Source organism: Notolepis coatsorum, assembly GCF_963971535.1.
Source record: "Notolepis coatsorum genome assembly, chromosome: 7".
NCBI lineage: Eukaryota > Metazoa > Chordata > Actinopteri > Aulopiformes > Paralepididae > Notolepis > Notolepis coatsorum.
Window position 1 is genome coordinate 67,405,078 of NC_140171.1, and position 25,674 is coordinate 67,430,751.

At 42.2% G+C, this 25,674-nt stretch overlaps 1 protein-coding gene across 1 annotated transcript in view; it reads right to left on the reverse strand.

Moving 5' to 3' along the window:
• The window catches only part of maml3 (mastermind-like transcriptional coactivator 3), a gene marked incomplete at its 5' end in the record, with an annotated part of 329,880 nt that overhangs the window by 11,852 nt on the left and 292,354 nt on the right, over positions 1-25,674 (reverse strand). The window lies entirely within an intron of this gene.

Here is a 25,674-nt window from a genome sequence, read left to right on the forward strand (position 1 = left end):
AGTGGACTGGCTTCTGCCACAGAGTCCTTAGTTACCATGGCAACCACTCGCGGCAGAGGTCGCTATACATTTTGATCATCTTTAAAACTCACATGTCACCTCCAAAATGCAGTAGATTATAACGTCACTTGACATTATTTATTAAACAATTAATTATTTTCTCTATGAATATGTTTGTTTTGTTCTTTTGCCGCCATCTTTAGCATTACAGATGTCTCCATTCCAAACTCTTGGAGTGCTCCGTCTCCTCATTATACACAGTGTCTCTGGTTAAACTACTGCGTCTCTGAATGGGTGTGTGGAGACACAGATAAAGTCTTTCCATCTTCTCTCCTTTTGATTCTGCTCTCTGCAGGCCACCCCGTCTTCTCCCATCGGAGCACGGCGTGGGTCCTCAACGCATACATTATGTCCTCATTAGCATATAAAGAGCACTTCCTTCTCCACTCAGCCGTACGCTAATCTCTAATAGGATGAAACCACCCGTCTCTGGCCAATGAGAGGAAAGCGTTTGCGAAGCTATTAAAGGTTAGATGGCTGTGTGAGGAGCGGCCATCATATGGGGACTGTGTGGCAGAAGAAGAGGAAGAAAACCATTTAGGGCTTATTGTAGCGCATGTGCGTGTGTGTGGCGGGAGACATGTATACACACACATACAGAAACGCATGCGCACTCCTAAACAAAAGCAACAGTTGGACAACATGAGAATAAGAGGGAATAGGTAGAATGACAGCAGAACACAGTAGTAGTCGCTACAGTCCGACAGCAGAACACAGTAGTGGTCGCTACAGTCCGACAGCAGAACACAGTAGTAGTCGCTACAGTCCGACAGCAGAACACAGTAGTAGTCGCTACAGTCCGACAGCAGAACACAGTAGTAGTCGCTACAGTCCGACAGCAGAACACAGTAGTAGTCGCTACAGTCCGACAGCAGAACACAGTAGTAGTCGCTACAGTCCGACAGCAGAACACAGTAGTAGTCACTACAGTCCGACACACGAAGGAGCAAAAAAGCTACATAAAAGCTACATAATCCACCGTTCGGCAGACAAAACGGTGAAACTATAATGCAGCCTTAATGCCCCTGCTCATCTTTTTTTTTATCTACTTTTTCTCCCCATTTTTCAATTTTTTTCTCTTTTCCCCAATTTCGTATTGTCCAATTCTACCCCTCCCCTGTCTCGAACGTTGTTAGGCCATGCCTCCCACAGGTCGGCTGCAATGTGGACCAAGCCTTGCATCACGTGTCCCCTCCGGTACACGAGGAGGCAGCTGTCGCATTTTTTCACCTGCACAGCGCGATCTCTCAGCGGCGAGGGTCTGCGTGGGAGGGACACGCCGCCCCTGTTGCTTCCTGATTCTGCTGCACAGGCGCACCAACCGACCTGTAGGAGTCGCTGTCCACAACGTCCCATCCCCACCCACCAGCTTCCCACCCCCTAATACTGCCAATTGTATTAGTATGAACGACCAGCCAAGCTGGTAGCAACGGCGAGAGCTGGGCTCGAACCCAGCATCTCCTGTGTTGGTGGCGAGCGCCTTGCCCACTGCGCCACCTAGCCGCCGCCCCTGCGCATCTTAATGCACATCTTAATGCTCATCTTAATGCCCCTGCTCATCTTAACTCAATCAGCGCCAGACCCGAGGATAGTCGGGTTATCTCACCAACCGTTCAGCGCCAGACCCAAGTATAGTCAGGTTTTCATCGTTATTTCTTTTATTCGATATTTCAATTCATTTCAGGCACACAGACATCGGGGTGAACATGGGGAATCATCCTGAGATCTCCAAAGTGCAATACCGGCCGCATCCTTCCAGTTGGCAGTATCGAGCACCCTTTGAAACCTTATATCTTGGCCTGTGTTACGTTCAAATCCCTCAGGGCACAGTTTTCTTTGTCAGGCGAGTCGAGCGGTTATCCCGATCGCATTGAGAAGCGTCAAATGCCCCCGATGCATCTGTTGGGGTGGATTATGTTGGCGACACGATGGACACCAATACTGGGACTCGCAATCAGACAATTGGAATATTCTTTTTGGGGTACCTCCTAGTGAAGGTAAGGACATTATGACATCAATCCTGCTTTGATCCAACCATGATTTCACCTCGATCGTGTGTGTGTGTAACGTTACTCCACAACGTATGCCGTTGGTGACGATCAAAGTAGGGCTGGGCGATATGGAAAAAAAATCATATCTCGATAACGATATGATAATGTTATCATATTTCTCGATATCGATAATTATCGAATTGTTATAAGTATTACATTTTTTTTTTTTTTTTTTAACAACAGATGTATGTTTATTTTGCAGCAATTCTTTGTCATTGCCGCCATCTTTAGTGTTACATCCCCTCACACTCCAGTTCTCAGGCTGCAGCTGGTTTAATAGCGAAAGTAAACCGGCTTCTCTGCGGGCTGTGGCTCCAGGGGAGTTGAACAGTTCTGGCTCTGCTAGTTTATTTTCGATCTTTTGGCGCTTTTTTGGTGGACAAACCACCGCACATGTGCACCGTGACTCGTGACTGGAGTCTAGTTCTGCTAGCACACATAGCCTACTGTGTACAGACGGTTTCAAACTGTATTTTAAATTAGAAAGCAAACTAAATAAATGGACAAGAGAAAAATAAATCTCAATTTGGTCAGTATTGTCATTTGGACAAGCAAAGCCATTACTTTAAGTTGCAGGCAAGAAAGACAAGTCTGTCCAATGTCTCTGGTTTTAAAACTGCCCTGTTGCAGGTGTAAAAAAAAAAAAAAAAAAATTGATTTTTTATTTATTTCGATATTCGATATCGATTATTAAAATATATGGCGATATTTATCGTTATATCGCCAAGCCCTAGATCAAAGCATCAAAAAATGACCCCCCCCTTTCATGCATTCATGATGAAACATAATACCTATGATATACATTTGATTTGGAAATAGTAGCGTGTTGGGCAGCCGGGTAGCGCAACGGACTAAGCGTCTGTCTACCACCGCAGAGACACTGGTATCGAATCCAGGTGCCTCCGGCTTGGCCGGTCGTCATACTGACACAATTGGCAGTGTCAGCGGGAGGGAAGCCAGTGGGTGGTAATCTGGTTGTTGTAAACAGCGACTCCTACAGGTTGGTCAGGGAGCCTGACAGCGAGGAAGGGAGAGTCCTCGCTGCCAGGTGAAAAGAGGCTGCTGGCTGTCTCCTATGTATCGGAGGAAGCATGTGATAGACTTCAGGGCTCCCTAGACCGGCAAGTAGGGGGCAAATGCGTGCAACGACCAGGAAGGGGAGGGGGGAATTGGCATAACAACTAAATTGGGATGGGAGGAAAATACAAGAAAAATAGGAGAAAAAGTGGATACAAAAATTAAAATTGTAGCGTGTCCAGGCGAGAAGCGCCAACGCTTTTAGTGAAATTCACGTATTGCTGCATATCGTCGTTTTCTGGGATTAGACAGGTTCACACAAAACTATACTTATATTCACCACGGTATAACACGCGAATGTATGGATGAACAAATTTATTCTTTTTCACATATTGAACGATAGATAGTTGATGTCAAATGGGCCATAGTATTGTATCCATAGCTATAATATAGATATAGCCCTGCAAACACTGCCACTTATTCCTACAGTATCTCTTAGAGCGTTGGCGTGGTAGGAACAAAAGATGCTCAAGTCCGTGGCGTCTAAAGAGTTAATGCTCATCTTAATGCCCCTGCTCATCTTAATGCCCCTGCTCATCTTAACTCATTGGGCGCCAAAAACGTAATATCTCGTGTTTCGCCGCCAACGCTTGAGCGCCAAAAACGTTATATCTTGTTTTTAGATCCTTTGATATTTTTCCTTTGATCCCCGTTCTAAACACTCAGCCGGAGCTCCCTAGTTCTCCCTGGCTCATCTGCCTATGTTGGAATTACAATGACAATTGAATCTCACCAGGTGGCAGTATCACCTACCTTTTGAACTGGGGATATCACTTGTCCCCAGTACTGAGTTTACCACCGGCTGTTTCTGCCTAGGAGTGGATCACAACATAGCAATCGGTGGAAGATTTGGTGCATTAGAGCTATTCTTTCCCGTATGGTAGCCATGCCCATTGCCCAATATACAGTAATTGCGATCGCCATGGGATCGACTGGGATTTATTCATTTTGGAGTACTTTCTGACTGAGGTCAAGTCTATCTTAGGTAACCTGCTGGTATTTTTTTTTTTTATCCACTTTTTCTGTGTTTTTCTCCAATCCCAATTTAGTCGTGCCAATTCCCCCCTCCCCTGTCTTGATCATTGCTCGCATGTGCCCCCCACTGGTCGGTCGTAGGGAGGGTTGATAGATACTATCGCATGTCCCCTCCGATACATGCGGAGTCAGCCAGCCACATCCTTTCACCTGCCAGCGCGGACTCTCATTGGCGAGGTGTAACGTGTGGGAGGCTCACACTACCCTCGCCATCTCCTGTCCTTGCTGTGCAGGCGCCCTGACCGACCTGTAGGAGTCGCTGTTTACAACGACCAGATTACCACCCATCGACTGACAGCCGGATTCGATACCGGTGTCTCTCGCGTTGGTGACGAGCGCTTAGACCGCTGCACCCTGGTATTTTCTTAACGTAAAACATGCTTCTGTACCAATCACAGTGTCGTGTTTTACCGGACGTAAAACATGCTCGACAAACACGATAGCAGTTTCTAGTTAAAACGACCCCCCCCCCCCCCCCCCCTTGATGATTTTGTGAAGACACATATGTACATGGTATATACCTTCGATTTGGAAGTATTTGGGGTTTCAGGCGATCAACCAGAACGATTTGGGCATATTGCATATAACGCGTCATATATCGCGATCTATGAAAAAAGACTGGATTATTGTGGAAAGGAGCGATGTTTAGCGTGTAATAGCGCACAAACTACAGTATACAGAAATGAACTGATTACATTTACATTTAGTCATTTAGCTTTTATCCAAAGCGACTTACAAGTTCTGTACAACAAATCATCAGGAAGGGCACAACTCTATCAGCTGAGTAACAATGTTCATCAAAGTGTTGAGTGCTACAGTGTAGGTTAGTTTATTATGACAAGTGTATGACAGTAAGGTTAGTTAGGGTTAGATTTTTTTTTTTTTTTTTAAATTTCAGATAATGGTTGAAGAAGTGCGTCTTTAGTCGACGGCGAAAGATTGGACGGGTTTCGGCTGTCCTAACTGGGGTGGGTAGTTCATTCCACCATTGTGGGGCAAGGACTGAGTAAAGGCAGGTTCTCCTTGATGACCCTCCCGGAGCTTGGATAGGAGTGGGTCTGAGATGGCCAGAAGATGCAGAGCGTAGGGGTCTTGAGGGTGTGTAGTTAGAGACCATTGACCGGAGGTAGGCGGGATCGGTTCCCTTTGCCGCATGGTATGCCAGGTCGAGGGCCTGATTAGTCAGTGATTGACTATGAGCAATGCCTGTCAAATGAGCCATACTATTGTCTCCATAGCTATAATACAGAACACACGATGGGTCTGCAAACATCGCTAAAATGGTCAATAATGCTGGCGCCATTGAGTACAGATGGGGAAAGAGGGTGGTGCCCAATGAGTTAATGCCCCTGCTCATCTTAATGCTCATCTTAATGCCCCTGCTCATCTTAATGCCCCTGCTCATCTTAATGCCCCTGCTCATCTTAATGCCCCATCTCATCTTAATGCTCATCCTAATGCCCCTGCTTATCTTAATGCTCATCTTAATGCCCCATCTCATCTTAATGCTCATCCTAATGCCCCTGCTTATCTTAATGCTCATCTTAATGCCCCATCTCATCTTAATGCTCATCCTAATGCCCCTGCTTATCTTAATGCTCATCTTAATGCCCCATCTCATCTTAATGCTCATTTTAATGCTCATCTTAAGGCCCCTGCTCATCTTAATGCCCCTGCAACCTCTGAAAGTTCTGAGATGGGATCTCGCTTTTGACACGTGACGCATTGTCAAAGAGCAGACATGGAAGAGGCTCTTGTTGTACCTATAATCCTGTTCTTCGTTATTGTTCACTCTTGAATATGAATGAGATATTTCATGGTATGAGATATTTAATTTAAAAAATATATATATTAAAATGGCGTGATTAACTTTCACCCCAAGCTAGCTGTGTGTTTACAGATGTGACGACACATTTCTTGACCAGTCACAATGAAGAGCACTGCTAGCTCCGCCCCAGTGTTCCTGGAAATCGTGTTTAGTAGCACCTCCTGAGCTGCTCCAGAATGTAGTCCTGAGAACCTCATGTAGAACCTCCCTGTTTAAATTACCATAGAAACAATTTTGGAACTCGTGAACTCGTTTAACAGCACAATCCGCCACAGCAAGTTCTCAGTGGAAAAGGACCATTTGGAAGGACAGTTATTTGGAGATTGGCCTCATATATCCAAGCCCAAAAACCTCAGTGGAGAAAACGGTACGGCCCATTAAGACGAGCCCAGTAGACACTAGACTGATCGATGAGCCGCGATACGTGTCTCATCTATTGTTGGCACATACCAGGATGATGGCAAGGACAATCAAACAATGCACGAGGGAAGTGGTAGGAGAGGAAAAGGAGGCGTAGTATCAGGGACAAACCAGTGGGGGTCAGTAGTGGTCTGCAAGTGTGTGTGTGTGTGTGTGTGTGTGTGTCTCACTGGCCTCCTCTCAGCAGATGGCTCAATCATGACGGCTCTGATCTACGATCTCTCTCCCTCTCCCCCTCTACATCTTTTCTTCCTTTCTCTTCATTTTCCTCTCTCTCTCCCTCTCCGCGGACAGGGGGCCTGAGTCATGTCCACACAATCACGAGGGAGAGAGGGAATGAAAGAAAGATGGATGAGAAGGGAAGGAGGAAAGAGAGAAAGAGTCAGGGAGGGCAGGGGAGGAGGTGGGGGTGGTGTAGCAGGTAGAGGAGAGGAGAGGAGAGGAGGGGAGGGGAGGAGGTGGGGGTGGTGTAGCAGGTAGAGAGGAACGACAGAGAAAAAAAAGCAAGTGAAGTGAAGGCAGAGAAACGCAGTGACGGACGCGTGAAGAGGGAGGGGTACATGAGCCAAACGAGTGAGAGGAGGGGAGGGGAGAGGGGAGGAGAGGAGGGGAGATGGGGAGGAGAGGAGAGAAGAGGGGAGGGGAGAGAAGAGGAGAGGAGGGGAGAGGAGAGAAGGGGAGAGGAGGAGAGAGAAGGGGAGAGGAAGGGATTGGAGAGAAGGGCAGAGGAGGGAAGGGTGGGGATAGGAGAGGAGAGAAGAGGAGAGGAGAGAAGAGGAGAGGAGGAGAGGAGAGGAGAGGAGAGGAGAGAAGAGAAGAGGAGAGGAGAGGAGAGAAGGGGAGAGAAGAGGAGGGGAGAGGAGAGGAGAGAAGAGAGGATGGGATGGGAGTGAAGGGGAGAGGTGAGGAGAGAAGAGGAGTGGAGAGAAGGGGAGAGGAGGGGAGAGGGGAGGAGAGGAGAGAAGGGGAGAGGAGAGAAGAGGAAAGGAGGGGATGGGAGAGGAGAGAAGAAGAGAGAAGGGGATGAGAGAGGAAAGGAGAGCGGAGAGGTGGGGAGAGGAGATGAGGGGAGGAAAGGAGGACAGAAGAGAGGACAGAAGAGAGGAAAGGAGGAAAGGAGAGAAAAGGATGAGAGAGGCGAGGAGCCGATATCCTGTCATGAGAGCAAAGGCAGGAAGGGTGATGGGGGAGAGGAGTAGGAGAATAAGGTAGGGAGAAAGGAGGAGAGCAGGTACCCTGGCAACAGTCGCCGTGGTGAGGAGCAGATGGCACTCACAGGAGCAGTAATGGCTGCCGTGCCTGGTCACCCCCAACAACGGCGGGCAGGCCCAAAGGAGTAGGACAAAAAGGCACACACACACAAGCATTCACATGCATGCAAACACACCCAGTCACCCACTTGCCCGCGTGTACACACACACACACACAACCTTTGCCTCTAACCTGCTCTTTCTTTGACCACGTCTTTCTGTATTCATGAATATATCGCTGTCCTACTACTGAATGTTGTTACTTCTACCAAGGAGGCTATGTTTTCATCCCTGTTTATTTGTGTGTTTGCTTGTTTGTCCGTCTGTGAACAAGATATCTTGAAAAGTAATGGCTGGATTGCAATGAAATTTGCGGTGCACATTCATGACCCAAAGAGAAAGAAACATATAGATTTTTCTGACTTCAAATTAACAAGCCTAAACAAGCTGAATTATTCTACTTTGTGATGTCACAAGGGGAAAAACAAGCAATGAATTAGCTTTGATGTTTCTTTCCTCAGTCAAAATTAGTTTTTTTCATCTTGAAAGCGTTGCTTTCCTCAGTCAAGCTAAGAGAGGGCGGAGCTTGGGATAGGTCAATTAGCTGTGCTTTTTGGAGCCAGAAACACTGCCTACCTAATGTGCTGCCAAGTTTGTAAAAGTGTTTTAGGCCCTGTCCACATGAGTACAGATATTTAGCAAAACGCACATTTTCCTCTACGTTTGGGCCTTTCATCCACACGTAAACAGCATTTTCGGAAAATAAAACAGAGATTTTCGAAAACGCATTTTAAAGTGAAGATTTTTTTAAATATCAGTTTCAGTGGATCCGTGTAGCCACGTATCGTCTAGAGCAGTGGTTCCCAAAGTCGGGGTCGCGACCCAAAGGTGGGCCGCGAGCAGCCACGGGTGGGCCGCGAGATGATTTAAAAAAAATAAAAAATAAAATAAAAAAAATAAAAAATAAAAAATAAATATTTGTTTTATTTTTTATTTTTTTATTTTTTATTTTTTTTGTCAGGCCACTGAACTTAGAAGCAGGCCAGGACAGTGTTTCTAGTTGTATTCTAAAATTCTATTCTATTGTATTCTAAAATGTGACTATATGGTTTTATATTAACTTAATAAATAAACAAAAACGAAAAATCTACTTATTTCAATGAACATTTCAAACTAAATAACAGATTATGCACATAAAACGCTGAAAACAACCGAAGCAACAATAGTATTTTAATGAGGCTATTATTATTATCATTATTATTTTGCAACAAGTTAGCCCTCTCATAAATAGCACATATAAATGAATAACTAACTTGAACTAACTTAATAGGATTGAAGTGATATTTGGCTTAAAAAATCGGTCGCCTGGCAAAAAAAAAAAGCCCGACGATGTGCATTGGGCCGCGGCTCTCTGACGCCTTATTTTCTGGGCCCTGGCCTGAAAAGTTTGGGAACCCCTGGTCTAGAGCAGGGGTCGGCAACCCGCGGTCTGGAGCCGCATGCGGCTCTTCAGCCACTCTGCAGTAGCTTCCTGTAGGTTTGAAAAATAATAATATGGAAATAAATAACGGCAATTTTTATTGAATTTTATGAATTAAAAAGTGTTTAACACTTTGGTTGCCTAAGGTTAAATTAATGATATACCATAGATTGCCAGCGCTATTTGTCTATGGAGAAAGTCCCCTTCTTTGCAGGGCTATAACTTTTTAAATTCTATTGCTACATTGCCATTATTAGGGCCCATTCAAAGTCCTATATGTATTGTTCATTGTGTAGCAACGTTACACTTTTTCATTCACATATTCATAGTAAAGTATGGTCTAATGTATAAGTATGTTTTCATCTCTTTCTGCAGCTTTCTCCAGAACGTGATATATAGCCCCAAATGCATTATATTGATGATGAAATACAGTTTGATGGCAATCAGCGCGATATAAAAAATTCCAACTAGACGTACTTCTAGAAGTTACTACACGTCATCTGATGTTGACCGGATGGGCGAGGGGGCGTTTATAATTCCGTGGGCAGCGTTATACCAATCATCTAATGTGGGTCAAATGTTGATAATATCAGTTATTATCGAAGACGGTAACGTTACACGCTGAAACTCACCCCAGTCTCCGCGCGCCGTTGGGCGATCATCGTCGAGTAGAAATTTTATCATTATGGGATATATTATTACCCGGTCCATCTCCAGCTTGTATAATGGTATATACGTCCAAATCATGTTGTTTATCGAGTTATTGGCAATCGATCGCTATGTAGAGTGACGAGCTAGAGTCACGGGACATGTACCGAGTGGCCGGAAGCAATACGGACGTCTAGCAAAACCTCTAGTGCGCTTCCTGTTAAGCGCTTGCGCCGATCGGCCACCAGATGGCGCTCCTGAACCGCCAGAGAGCTCAGTGGGTCCTGCTGATGGATCTCAGGCCAGCGGAGGGACATTATGAATCCGATCGCAGATTTTTGAAATATTGATATAAAGACGACGTACAGCGTCCCCCGGCAACTTTAGCATGGCCAGCAAAGACGTCTAAAGACGGCTCCCGGCACCCAAAGTGTTAATATTTCATCAACTAAAATATACGTCACACCCCACGCCTCTCCCTGCCATCTGCAGGTGGCTAATTCTGAGTTTCTGACCCCCCAGTAAGTTAACCATGGATAAATCCCCAAAAAATTAAATGTAGAGGGTTTAATTCAGCGTGGACAGATTCATTTGCTTCCACTACTAATGTTGCAGGCTCGATATGTGGCGAGAAATAAGTGAACAAAATGCCACTACAAAGCATGTATTTAACAAACTCATAAATGTTCTAAACACGGTTTTATATTAACTTAACCTCTTAAACCCTAGCCATATTTTATGAAAAAATACATACCTAAGTAAATGGAAGATTTCTCCACTTCTACAAGGTCCATTTGCATGTTCTTGGTATCTAGGGACATCTATGAATCTCAGGAAATGTATTCCCCCAGTGTCAGTAATATTGTGTCTGTTACTAGGCTTGAGTAAATTGTGATGAACCAAAGGAGAATATACATTTTTCCCTTTTTTCTTTTTTCAACTTTGATGGTGAATAACACCATGCTAAAAATGACCAGACATGAAATATTGCCACTGAGCTCATTCAGAACCTTCTTGAAATCACGTGTACAAAAAATTAAGCAAATTAATAAAGGGAAGATGATTAAACAGGAGATTTTGTAGAGACAATACTGAATTCTGCCATCCGGACACATGCAATTTGAAATATGATTATAGAATATAGAATATCAGGCCTATAAATGACCTTATTATGGCTAAGTCGCACATCTATGGATTGGGCCAAATCTCCCCTTTCCAATGGCAGAGTTCAATCTGGATTTAGTATCACCAGGTGTGATTCACAAACCGTGAATGAAATCTACTGTAAGTACAGTTACTTTTTTATAATGTATAATTATATGTATAATTTCTCCGCCATTCTTCATCAGATCGCAACAATATATTTTGCAACAAGATAGCCTACATAGAACATGAATAGCCTGTCAGCCAATTTGTATCCAGGGATGGGGAATTCCACAAGCACCTCTCCCTCCGTTACACGCAAGCAGCATCTGACGGTTGAATCTGTCTGATGGCCGAATCTGTCTGATGGTGCACTGGAGTAGATAGACACGATATGAAATATAGAAATACTGTCTGTAGATGCATTCTTTAGAGAAAACTAATTTCAATTACATATGCCCTATTCTATGTGCACTGCTAGCCAGCCTTAATGCGATGGAGATATACACTTAACATTTTGACAGAGAGAAGATAATCTCCCGATTCAGATACAATTGAACATGGTTCAATGGTTCCAAAGAAATGGTTCCAAATAGGGATGCACCGAGCAGACTTTTTCAGTCCCGATACCGATACCTGGGTTTGGGTATCGGCCAATACCGATACCGATCCGACCCATTGTCCAAATCTCTTTTTCCAAAAAAGTTTAAAATATATATATATATTTGTTTTTAAGAATTATAAAGGATCACAAGTGTGTTTTTGATTTGTTGTAAACAAAGACGGAAAATAAACTTCATTCATTCAATTAATAAACTGTATGCCTCACTGTCACTGTGTGGAAGAGACTGGGATCATTCTTTTGTGCAAGGCAACATCAGGCTTGACTTAAAACATTACTTTCCTAACTTAGTGAAACTAAATCTAACAAATTAACACAGATATAAATGTACTGAATGGTTATTTCTTATTTTATTTATTATATATAAAAAAAAAATCCAATATATATATATATTTTTTACCGATACCCGATCCAGCTTTTTACTGATATCGGCGGCCGATACCGATACCAATATCGGATCGGTGCATCCCTAGTTCCAAAGATATTTAATGTTTGTCGGCATATTTTCACACCGCCAACTGGGTCTGTTGTCTCTTATTCGGATTTTCTGTCACTACATTATTTAACTTTTAAGTTGCTGCCGCCAATAAACATCAGCTCACTGCTCACTGTCAGACTGTTGTTCTATGGTATTTGAGATATCGCTTATTGCCACCTACTGGCCCGGCATGCTTGTTGGAGCAATTTATGTGCGTTTCTGCGTTTACGTCTGGACAGAGGTATCTTTTAAAACCCTGCCGTGTGGACAAGGATTTTCTTTTAAACGGAGCCTGAAAATATCCATTTTGAAAAAGATCCATATACGTGTAGTCGGGGGCCTTAGTCTTGGGTGTAGGGTAGCCCCACCTACTAGTGGGTGTAGTGTGCTACACACAAAAAAATTACACATTCAATACATGGGAAGAAAAAATATTAAAAAGAATAAATAATTCAAATTAGATTTAGACTGATTTACAAATATGTTTAACAGATTCAAGGAAGTCGTATAAAATTGTTGAAAAAGATACATAATATGTCTGAGCCTGGTAGAGCCTCTGAAAGATGGCAAAATATTCAAATTAAATATGGGTTTGGAAATGTTAACTGAATATAATAAAACTTAAAGCGTTGCCTGGGATTTGGCCCACAAGACCGCCAGTTGCGTATCACATGATGTGACTGTGTACAGTCACAATATTTGCTTTGAACATTCATGACCCCTAGAGGAAGAAACCTATTGATTTTGGTGACCCCATGACCTTTCCTCTAACACAGGGGTGCCCAAACATTTTTCAATGTGGGCCGTGGGCCAAATAATGTGATTGGACATTGATAATTTAAAGGAGCAGTTCACCCAAAATTCAAGTTGAGTGCTGCCCTTAGATGATTTGCCTAGTTTTTTGCCTAGATATCAAAATACATTTGAAAAACTCAAAAGCAATGTCTCTTTCCAGAAATCATGACCCGGTTACTCAAGATAATCCACAGACCTTGTTGTGAGCAGTTTCATGTAGGAACAACTTTCTACCTAAGTACACCTGCAATACATTATTATGGTACAGTCACAAAATATGCTGCGAATATGCATGACCCATTGATTTTGGTGATCCCCTAATCTTGCCTCTAGTGCAACCATCAAGTTATGTCCGGATTGCCATACAATTGTATTCTCCCTAGAGGAAGAAGCCTATTGCTTTTGGTGACAAATTATACCCAGAGATGCATCTCCTCTTGGACAACCAAATTGCCATAAGGACCTACTTTTTGGCATCACATCAACTTTTTCCCTCCTACTGTTCACCTAATTCTCATTAAACATGCTGTGTGGCATCTAGGGACCAACATCTTTAAATGTATTATTTACATAGTTTATCGGCCAAACCGTCTGACCACCAGATCCAATCGCATTTCAGATAAACGCATTGTAAACAGGAAGTGATTAGTTACTTTGTCTAATCTGCATCAAACTTGACAAATAAGTTTGTCGTACGATTGTAACGTGGTAGTATCACCATTGTTGACAAATAAAATGGATTTACAGCATGGGTCTGTTAGAACTGGTGATATAGACAACTCTTGCTTCTGTCATCTACCCAGTCAAATGTTGAGCGTGAAAATAATGGCAAAACATTGTAGGTGGCTGCTGGTAGAATGTGGCTGTGATTAGTGGATGAATATACCAACCTGGTCAATGCATACTGGGAATCAATGTTTTACATGCACTGGTAGAAGAAAACAGCTAAGCCACTAACATCAGTTTGTAACAGCCGACTAAGGCAGAAGGAGAGAGAAGAGAGGAAAGGAGGAGAGAGAAGAGGAGAGGGGGGAAAAGGGAAGAGAAGAGAGAAGATGAGAGAAGATGAGAGAAGAGAAAAGGAGAGAAGAAGAGTAGATAAGAGAAAAAGGGAATGGGTTATCAGATGTTCTGGAAGATGTGTGTGTATTTGTGTGTGTGTGTGTGTGTGTATATGCGTAGCGGGGGCTGTCAGCTATATTAGGTTAAGAGGAATGGAGAGAACAGGTGATTACATTACAAACGGTGCAAGCGGAAATATGTGTGTTTGTGTGTGTGAGAGGAGGGGGAGGCTGAGATGGTGAGAAACAGTGTCCATTTGTTTTAAACCTGCACTTAAATATATATGTGTGTGTGTCTATTATGTGTATCAATGCATGTCAATCGGCATGCTTTCTTATCACTGTACACGCTCCAGCCAGGATGAAGTCACCTGTCCCCATGGTGACCACACTGCAGAAATATTATGGGCTGCATTTCCAGCTCTGCAGCAATACACACAAACACATGCCGCTGCCCGAAAGCAAGCGCTCACTTACACACACACACCAACATAGAAGATTGCTGCAATGCACACTCTGCACTACACGCATAAACACAAACACACGTGTGCACACACGTCCTCTCTCTCTCCCCCCCTCTATGTCTCTCACACACACACACACACACACACACACACACACACACACACACACACACACACACACACACACACACACACACACACACACACACACACACACACACACACACACACACACACACACACACACACACACACACACACACACACACACACACACACACACACACACACACACACACACACACGGCACCTGGTGGTAGAGCACTGGGTGTCTGTGCTTTCTGGAGTAGCTCACATCTGTCACCCACTTCCATGAGAGCGAGGGACGGCCGGAGGGAGGGAGGGAAGAGGGAAGGGAGGAACGAGAGGGAAAGGAGCAACAGTAAGAGAGAAAGAGGATAGATGGAATGGTGACTGACAGTCAGGCTTCACTCAAACTTCACATGGCCTAAGGCAGCAATCAAAACTGACAAACTAGGACTGGTTTTCAGTTCTATGGTTTTATTGTTTGTGGCGTGGTTGGAGAGACAAACCCTGTTACCAGAAGGTCACAGGTTTGATCCCCATGATAGTCAGTGTCCATCCCTGTCCAAGTTTCTAAGAGCATGATGCCACAGAACGCCTGCCTGCTGCAGGGCCTAGCACACTGCACTTTGACCTTTGATTGACCTCTCCGGTGATGCGAGTGTGTCAGTGAGACAGACAAAGATACATTCTGAATGACAGTGGTTGTAAAATGTCAGTTGGGTACTCCAGAATTCCCCCACAATTCAAGCACTTTCCCACTAGTTTGCTCGATAGCTGCAATATGAATGTCTCCAACTTAAAAAGGGATGGTCTGTTAATAACAACATATTAGAGTGCTCCAACTCCATTGTTTACATATAACTCAGTCATAATACTCAGCTGCACTGTCTGCATGAATCTCATAGCTAGCTTGATAGAGTAGACAATACATGATTTAAAGTTAGTAGTGACTTCACTTTCTTTTATATACCCAGGGGTGTAAAGTACTTGAGTAATTGTACTTTGTTACAATACTTAAGTACTGTTTTGGGGGATTTGTACTTTACTATTACTTTACTAGTACTAATAGGTTTTATACTTGTACTTTTACTCAATTACATTTCAGAGAAAAAAAACACTTTTTACTCCTTACATTTAAAATGCAACCTACAAAGTACAAAGTACACATCTCGCAGGTCCAACAATTTTAATTAGTATATTTGCTTCTCTGGCCGAACGAACGTTAACGTTATTAATCCTGCGGTCACACTTTATTTAAAATGAACCCGCCCATACCCATGCTGATTGGTCCTTGTGCAAGACTAAATTAAACACCTGCTATCAGAAGAATAGACAGTCAGAGTGACAAGCTACAGAAGATGGCCACAAATGATAGTACGAGTGATGAAGAGGACGAAACTGAACATTTCATTGCCCCGGAATAATAAAATGTTTTTACTTTTACTTTTTAGTACTTAAGTACATTTAAAAGTAGAAACTTTTTTACTTTTACTCAAGTGTGTTTTTAGCCTTTTACTTGAGTACGATTTTGAGACGGTACCCATACTTTCACCTTTTTTATTTTTTTTTGCACCATTTCAACAAAACAGTAAAAACATTGACCATGACAGAAAGTATATAAAGGTGCCGAGTAGAGGCAAGAGACCCAGATGGGCCTATACGGGCCTCTACTCTATCATTGGATAAAAAAATAAATAAACAAGAACACTTAAAGGAAAACTCCAACATTTTGGGAAATTAGCTTATTTAACCCTTTATCTGCCAGGGATTATTCTGATCATATACCCCTATCTGCCACTGTTGAAAGTCTATGGAGATGTTCCCCTTCTTTGCAGGGCTATAACTTTTTAAATTGTATTGCTAAATTGACATTACTATGGCCCATTCAACGTCAAGTATCTATCGTTTAGGATGTAGCAACGTTCTACTTTTTCATTCACATATTCATACTAAAATATGGTCTAAAGTATAAATATGTTTTTATCGTTTTCTGCAGCATTCTGCAGAACGTGATTTATAGCCCTAAATGCATTATATTGATGATCAAATACAGTTTGATAGCGATCAGTGCCAGATAAAAAATTTCAAATGTACGTGCTTCTAGAAGTTACTACTCATCATCTGATGTCGACCGGATGGGGGGGGGGGGGGGGGGGGGGGGTCGTTTATAATTACGTGGCCAACGTTAGATGATTCATGTAGTGTGGGTGATATGATCATCAGAGCAGTTTGTATCGAACACGGTAATAATAAACGCTGAAACTTACCCCAGTCTCCTCGGGCCGTTGGGCGATCAGCTTGGAGTAGACAGTTTTCTATTATGGGATGTTGATCTAGATTAACCATTTCCAGGTTGTATAATACTATATACGTCCAAATAACGTTGTTTATTGAGTTAGGGCGAGCGATTGATTATCCAGTGTGTCGAGATGGAGCCCCGGCCGGACCGAATTTGGATGAGCACCAGTTTCCGTTTCCGGTTTGCTGTTTGGGCGATCCGCCGATCGGCCACCAGATGGCGCTCTTGAACCGTTGGAGAGTTGAGAGGAGATCAACAGGAGATCTCAAGTCTCCGCGGGTGAAATATGATTGCCATCACAGATTTTTGAAATATTGATCTCAATGACGTGTTACGGCGTCATTGGCAGATTACGCATGGCGGAGAATGACGTGTTAACTCGTCCTTGGCGATTAAAGGGTTAACATCTTCCCTGGAGTTAGACAAGAAGATAGCGTAGCTTAGCTTCATCACTGGAAGTGGGGCAGAGTTAGAGCCTGACGTTCCCTACAGTGCCCTACAGTCACGAAATACACTCCAAATACAACTCCAAAATGTTCCTGTAAACATGTTGTGACCTGTGTATTTACCACGTGAAGAAATAAAAAATAATTGAATTTGACAATTACGTTTTCTAAGCAAATATACTCTGAACTATTTTTTGCCTAAGCACTCGTCTCTGGGCGCAGTCAGTGATTTCTACGTGAAGCCGTGTTTGTTGACATTCTCATTCATTCAAAGGATCCGAACCGATTGAAGTTTATGGATACCATGACGTAAAATCCTCTTACCTTGACGATTAAAATCCTCCCCAATTTAGAAAACAGTATTCCAATGGCTGGTCTTCATAGGCTGCTAGCTAACGGAGCTAACCAACAAACACAGAACCTGGCGGACACTAAAGTAAATAACGAGAGCAATGACTTCCTTTCTGGGGGGTTTCAAAATAAAAGAGCGACTTCTATAGCAGCGGAATACGTTTATTTTGTACATTATCTAACGGTAACACGAACCTAAACTAACTTTAGGTTAGTTGTAACGTTAGTTTAGGTTTGTGTTAACGTTAGATAATGTACAAAATAAACGTATTCCGCTGCTATAGACGTTGCTCTTTTATTTTGAAACCCCCCAGAATGGAAGTCATTATATTTGCTTTAGTGTCCGGTTAGCTTTAGTGTCCGGTTAGCTCCGTTAGCTAGCAGCCTATGAAGACCAGCCATTGGAATACTGTTTTCTAAATTGGGGAGGCTTTTAATCGTCAATGTAAGAGGATTTTAAGTCATGGTATCCATAAACTTCAATCGGTTCGGATCCTTTGAATGAATGAGAATGTCAACAAACACGGCTTCACGTAGAAATCACTGACTGCGCCCAGAGTCGAGTGCTTAGGCAAAAAATTGTTCCGAGTATATTTGCTAATTGTCGAATTCAATTATTTTTTATTTCTCCACGTGGTAAATACACAGGTCACAACAGTTGTATTTGGAGTGTATTTCGTGACTGTAGGGCACTGTAGGGAACGTCAGGCTCTAACTCTGCCCCACTTCCAGTAATGAAGCTAAGCTACGCTAATGGAGCGACTGTTCCCTAAGCCTAATGCATGCACAGAGACAAAAAAGGTATGTATCTTCTTGTCTAACTCCAGGGAAGATGTTAAATAAGCTAATTTCCCAAAATGTTGGAGTTTTCCTTTAAGTATAATTTCTGGGTACTTTTTACACCTCTGTATATACCTACCTATTAGTATTACCGAAATAGAAATGAATCATTAGTGAAGATTAAGCTATTTAGAATAAAATATAGAATAGAATTCAATTAATAATTAATTTTACAGATGGCTGAGGGTGGAAGTAGTAACGTATGGGACAGGTTCTTCACCTCATTGACTTAAAGGATAACTCCACTATTTTGGGAAATTAGCTTATTTAACATCTTCCCTGGAGTTAGACAAGAAGATGCATACCTTTTTTGTCTCTGTGCGTGCATTTTAGCTTTGGGAATAGATGCTCCGTTAGCATAGCTTAGCTTCATCACTGGAAGTGAGGCAGGACAGTAGCCTTACAGTGCCTTACAGTGTATTGCAAGGTCTGACATTGACCAAACTTGATATGCATGACCTTGGTGGGCTCTAGGTCAACTCCTGAAAAGGGGGTCAATGTCAGACTTTGCAATCAAAAGTTAGGGGGCTAATAACCCTTGCCATAATTTCAGTGCGCCCCTAACTTTTGATTGCAAGGTCTGACATTGACCCCCTTTTCAGGAGTTGACCTAGAGCCCACCAAGGTCATGCATATCAAGTTTGGTCAATGTCAGACCTTGCAATACACTGTAAGGCACTGTAAGGCTACTGTCCTGCCTCACTTCCAGTGATGAAGCTAAGCTATGCTAACGGAGCATCTATTCCCAAAGCTAAAATGCACGCACAGAGACAAAAAAGGTATGCATCTTCTTGTCTAACTCCAGGGAAGATGTTAAATAAGCTAATTTCCCAAAATAGTGGAGTTATCCTTTAAGTAGAAAATAGGCTAGGGTTCCAAAAATTACATAGTATAGAATACATGCTGTCTGGTCGAGACACACACACACACTCACTAACCCCAAGCAGATGGTCTCACAGTATTAAACTAGCCCCATAGCGCAAATGATAAAGAAGACATCATACTGACACACACACATTCCTGTTCTACTCCATCATTCATACATACATACATCACAGTTCATACATAATACAAGCATCAACCGTACAATCCCTTTATAAAACCAAGGGTTTGATTCCTACCCATTCCCCCCCTCCAGCCGTCCTCTCACACTCACACTCACACACACACACACACACACACACACACACACACACACACACACACACACACACACACACACACACACACACACACACACACACTTTGTCTCTGGAGAGGGTTATATTTAAACTGCTAGAGACGAGGCTTGCTCCCCACAGAGGTAGGTTTAATCTCCAACATCTCTCCACTCTAAACCCTAACTGCCCTAATTCTGACTTCTACCATGCACACACACACACAACTTGTAAACGTGTACAAAATATTGCATTGTGCATCAATATAGTTCAGTTCAGTTCAGAGTTTTTATTTGCCACATGGAATCATACAATCAGAGTTTCTTCATTACACAATCATAAATATAATTTCATGGACAAAAGGAGCAGGAAGAAGAATAAATCTTAGGCCCCGTTTAGACGAGCGTTTTGTGAACAGAAACCGCAAAAGTCATCTTGCGGTTTCACTTTTAATTTTACGTTTACCTTCTGTCGTGTGGCAGTGAAAGGGTTAAAAGTACTGCCAATGTAGCCTTCAGGTGATCTCCGTTGATATAAGTCAGACATACTTGCTTTGTTTACGTCTCGGCTACTGGCGCATACCTGCTACCTGTGACGTAAGCAGTACGCGCGACCAGAGCCGTGACAACCCTTTCGTCATCGTTTTATCAGATTTATACGTTTTAACAGTTTAGACGAGAGCGCAAAGCTTTTGCGTTTCTAGGAATTCCACCCTGGAAGGTAGTCTCACTTTTTTACGTAAAAACGCTGTTTCCGTATAAACGAAAGGCACATCCGAAAAAATATTTTTGCGGATTCACCTGCTAGCGTTTCCGTCTAAACGGGGCCTTAGTTACCTGCCCCTTATTCCTAAACTAAACAAGTATTTACTTAATGGTCGGTGTTCTGAAGGATCAGATTAAACCGAATATATATATTTATTTATATATATATATTTAATTGTATTTGTATATCCCCTGATATCCCTTGTATATTCCTTGTACAATATGCATTGAATATCCCTTCTAGTCTACTGAACATCCCATAATAGTCTCCATTCTACCATTGGACGAGACCTTGGTGCCAGGTCGCCATACCCCTCAGACCAGGTTCAATCGTACCGCTCAACATGTATGGACAAGTCCTAGTTCCGTGTAGGAATAGGTCTACCGCACCACTAATGGTACTATTTGTTCATAGTGCGTATATATACTGCGCTATTAAAGTAGAGCTTTCTTTTAGTCCAGTTCCTTACCCTCCAACAGAGTGACAGACGCAAAAGCCTCCCCGCGAACCACGTGTGGGCAGTAAGGCCAATTCGGCCTAGTATCGGCATTGAGACATCGTGTATATTAATATTTGAATAGTCATATTTGGCACTATATCGTCGAGTTGGACGTATTCTATTAAGCTAATAATAGTCTATTCATATGTAGTGCCTCGTGCGGTAAGAGTTCTATAGTAATCAGCACCCCCATCGTTTCGGGCATCAGCTGGACGCTTATCCAGGGTGGTTGACCCCACGTGGAGCTGCACCCGAGGAGCTCCAGGCCAAAGAGCGAGTGGACCTGTATATTGGATTATTCTACCGACGACGGCTAGCCTTCCCCGGCTTGGATTATGCTTTGAGTACTTTGATTATTCTATGGATAAAGGCCAACACTGCGGTGTGTTGGAAATACCCCCCCCGGAGAGGACGACAGGTGAGAAGACGCTCTACACGACGAGGTCGCCTCACGTCTCTCCATCGTGGACCGGAGGACGCCGGCCACAGAGAGTCCAACTGCTTTCATCTGTGGATCGAGGATCGCTGGGCACCGGGTCGCACGACTGTGGGCTCTCCCAGGATACCCTCGGCCAGACGGGATACAGCCAGACTCTACCCCCCCCTCCAGCTGTCCTACAAGCAGTCGGAACCTTCCCCTAGTGTATCCAGCTATATAATCATTCAAGTATCATTGCTATTGTTCCCTAAATATTCCAGGTTGTATATTTGCTTCCTGCGCAATCAGAGATTGGACATTCGATATTGATCTACCTACGAATACTCATTTGCCATAAAAGTGCATACTATTTCAAATCATAAATGTAATTAAGTGATCGTTGTACATACCTTTTGCTATGTATTATTATTAAACGCAGACTTTCGACTTGGTACATTTGTGTTGGATCCGTTTCATCAGGTGGGAGTGTTTATCATAATTATTTATACCTAGTACTGGGTGGCCAGAGTCTAAAGTACAAGAGGTAGTGGTAGTAAGTATCATATCTAACCATACAGTCAGGGAATTGTACCCCTCAGTTACAGTCGGCGTACAACCTAATTTACACAAATAATAATTTATACCATTATACAAGAAACACACAATCCACAGTTAAACAAGAATTTTTTTTATAATAATAATAATAATAATAATAATAATAATAATAATAATAATAATAATAATAATAATAATAATAATAATAATAATAATAATAATAATAATAATAAAAGAAAGAGAAAAAAAGAAAATATCTCACTATTCAGATCACATTTGATTTTCATACTGACTACATTTTTTTTTTTTATAATTTATTTTGAATTGATAAACACAATTACATCCCTTAAGCTCACTATGGAGAGAATTCCACAACTTTACACCAATAACTGAAGGACACATCTGTTTAAGTGTGGTACGTGCAAACTGATGTTTAAAATTGTATTTTCTCCTACTAAACTCACTTTCTAAATGAAAAATATTTTGTAGTTTTTCTGGCAGTGTATTATTTCTTGCCCTAAACATAATTAACATTGTTTGAAACTTAACCATGTCTTCAAATTTAATTATTCTAGATTTAATAAATAATGTATTTGTGTGTTCTCGATAACTCACTTTATGTGTGATTCTTACAGCCCTCTTCTGTAGTATATATAATGGTAGTTTCTCGCCAACCAATCACTCACTCAATAATACTGTTCACAGATACTACTAAATTGTGAAAGATGTAATTAAGTATAATATTGTAATGGAGTATAGATATTATTTCAAAATAAATAACTTTATTAATCCCGAGAGGAAATTGGGACACAAACATTCACACAGAAGTCCACATAAAATATGAAATATTATTTCATCATGTTTCAGGTGTACCACTGAGCTTCATTGATACTAAGATTGATTACTTTAAAGAATGTGTTCCCTTTTTTGGAATCTAATTCAATTATCATCTCAAACCCTGCCCTGTTCTCTTGATCCTCCAATCGGCAACTGTTGCTTCCCTTTGGCTTTAGAAACTGTAGGTCAATTGCAGGGAGAACCTTAAAGGAAAACGCCAACATTTTGGGAAATTAGCTTATTTGCCATCTTCCCTGGAGTTAGACAAGAAGATACATACCCTTTTCTTCTCTGTGCGTGCAGTAGGCTTAGGGAACACCCGCACCGTTAGCGTAGCTTAGCTTCATCACTGGAAGTGGGGCAGTCCTTTACCCTGAAGTTCCCTACAGTCCCCTACAGTCACGAAATACACTCCAAATACAACTCCAAAACGTTCCTGTAAACATGTTGTGACCTGTGTATTTACCACGTGGAGAAATAAAAAATAATTGAATTTCGACAATTACTTTTCTAAGCAAATATACTCGGAACAATTTTTTGCCGAACCACTCCTCTCTGGGCTGAGTCAGTGATTTAACGCAACGCAGTGATACTTTCTAACGTGACGCCGTGTTTGTTTACATTCTCATTTCATTCAAAGGATCCGAACCGATTGAAGTTTGGATACCATGCCTTCAAATCCTCTTACCTTGATGAGTAAAAGCCTCCACAATTTAGAAAACAGTATTCCCATGGCTGGTGTTGATATGCTGCTAGCTAACGAAAACCAACAACCGGACACTAAAGCAGATAACAAGGCATAATTTTTACTTCCGGTCGGGGGGGTTTCAAAATAAAAGAGCGATGTCTAAAGCACCGGAAATATGTTTATTTTGTACATTATCTAACGTTAACACGAACCTAAACTAACGTTACAACTAACCTAAAGTTAGTTTAGGTTCGGGTTAACGTTAGATAATGTACAAAATAAACGTATTTCCGGTGCTTTAGACGTCGCTCTTTTATTTAGAAACCCCCCGTTATCTACTTTAGTGTCCGGTTGTTGGTTTTCGTTAGCTAGCAGCATATCAACACCAGCCATGGGAATACTGTTTTCTAAATTGTGGAGGCTTTTACTCGTCAAGGTAAGAGGATTTAAAGGCATGGTATTCATAAACTTCAATCGGTTCGGATCCTTTGAATGAAATGAGAATGTAAACAAACACAGCTTCACGTTAGAAAGTATCACTGCGTTGCGTTAAATCACTGACTGAGCCCAGAGAGGAGTGGTTCGGCAAAAAATAGTTCTGAGTATATTTGCTTAGAAAACGTAATTGTCGAAATCAATTATTTTTTATTTCTCCACGTGGTAAATACACAGGTCACAACTAGGGATGTCCCGATCGCCTTTTTTTGCTTCCGATCCGATCCCGATCATGTGATTTTAAATATCTATCGATCCGATCGTTTCCGATCCGATCTTTCACATTAGTAATCAATTTTGACGCATTTTTGTCAGAAACTGGCAGAGCGAGACAAGCCCATCTGTTGCCTATAGTCCGGGGCGCGAGAGCGGAGGCTTTTGTTATTACATTCACCCTGAGAAATGTGCTTCTGCTTCATATGAGAAATATTAAAAGTTTCAATATATGTTTGCACATTAGTATACATTCAGTGTTCGACTTACGTAATGGTCCATTCTGGTCTGAAACGCAGACGATAATCCTCAGTCACGTTATCCTCCAGGTGAAAAGTTAGTCTGAAAACTTCGCCTCCAGCCTGTCCTCCATGCAAACATTGCAACTGGCTTGACTTTCTATTTTAAAATGCTTAGTTCCAAACCTCTGACATTAAGTCTAGCTGCTCAAGTCAGTGGATATTAACCGTGTTTCGGGAGCGACGTGTTGTACTGTTGTTGTGATGTGGTCGAGCGTGTAGTGTGTAGCGTCTAAATTAAAGGGGTGTTTGTTGCAACGGTGAAAATTAAAGGGGAATGTGTTTGTTGTGGACAATTATTCTGCTCTGTGTGACAATAAATACATTAATGATGATATATTATATGTAATTTAAAACCAAAACTAAGGCCTCCGTATGAGTTTAAGACGTGGACATGGTCATGTTTGTTGAATAAAATTTTTCTTTTTTTGACTGCCGATTTTTATTATTATTTTTTCCCGATCCTCGATCCTCTGAAAAGCATGTGATCGACGCCGATCCCGATCACGTGATCGGATCGGGACATCCCTAGTCACAACATGTTTACAGGAACGTTTTGGAGTTGTATTTGGAGTGTATTTCGTGACTGTAGGGAACTTCAGGGTAAAGGACTGCCCCACTTCCAGTGATGAAGCTAAGCTACGCTAACGGTGCGGGCGTTCCCTAAGCCTACTGCACGCACAGAGAAGAAAAGGGTATGTATCTTCTTGTCTAACTCCAGGGAAGATGGCAAATAAGCTAATTTCCCAAAATGTTGCCGTTTTCCTTTAACATACTGAGGAGACAATGAGGAAGAAACAGCATGTAGACATGTTTGTGTGGGCATCTCAGCGAGTGGAGGCCACTGAGAGACAGAAGACATTAAAGGCACATTCCGTGGTCACAGCGTGTTGCCCCATTACTGCTTTTGTTTACGTGATGATGTACTGAAGAAATTGAAAAAATGGAGAGAATGTAACAGCTGTATGAGGTTTACATGTTTTTGAGGTTGAAAAAGTTTTGTTTACATTTGCAATGTTTGTAAATAAAAAATAAATGGTAGTAGAACAGACCAGTTTTATTATGAGGTTAATGTGACGGTAGAGCTATGAGTCATTATGACGTCTGACTCTATTCAATTAGCCACTTCCGCTGCTGGTGTTTCTGATCAGCCACACACAGACACTACTTGCTGTGGGGCACTTTGGGCTGTGGTCCATGTGTGAAGGGTGCTATACAGATAGTTTTTAGTTATTTTTATTATATTATAAAAAATGTATGCATTGAAATGTCTGTAAAGTCCAATGCACACGGTGGGCGATTTTTGCCAGCAA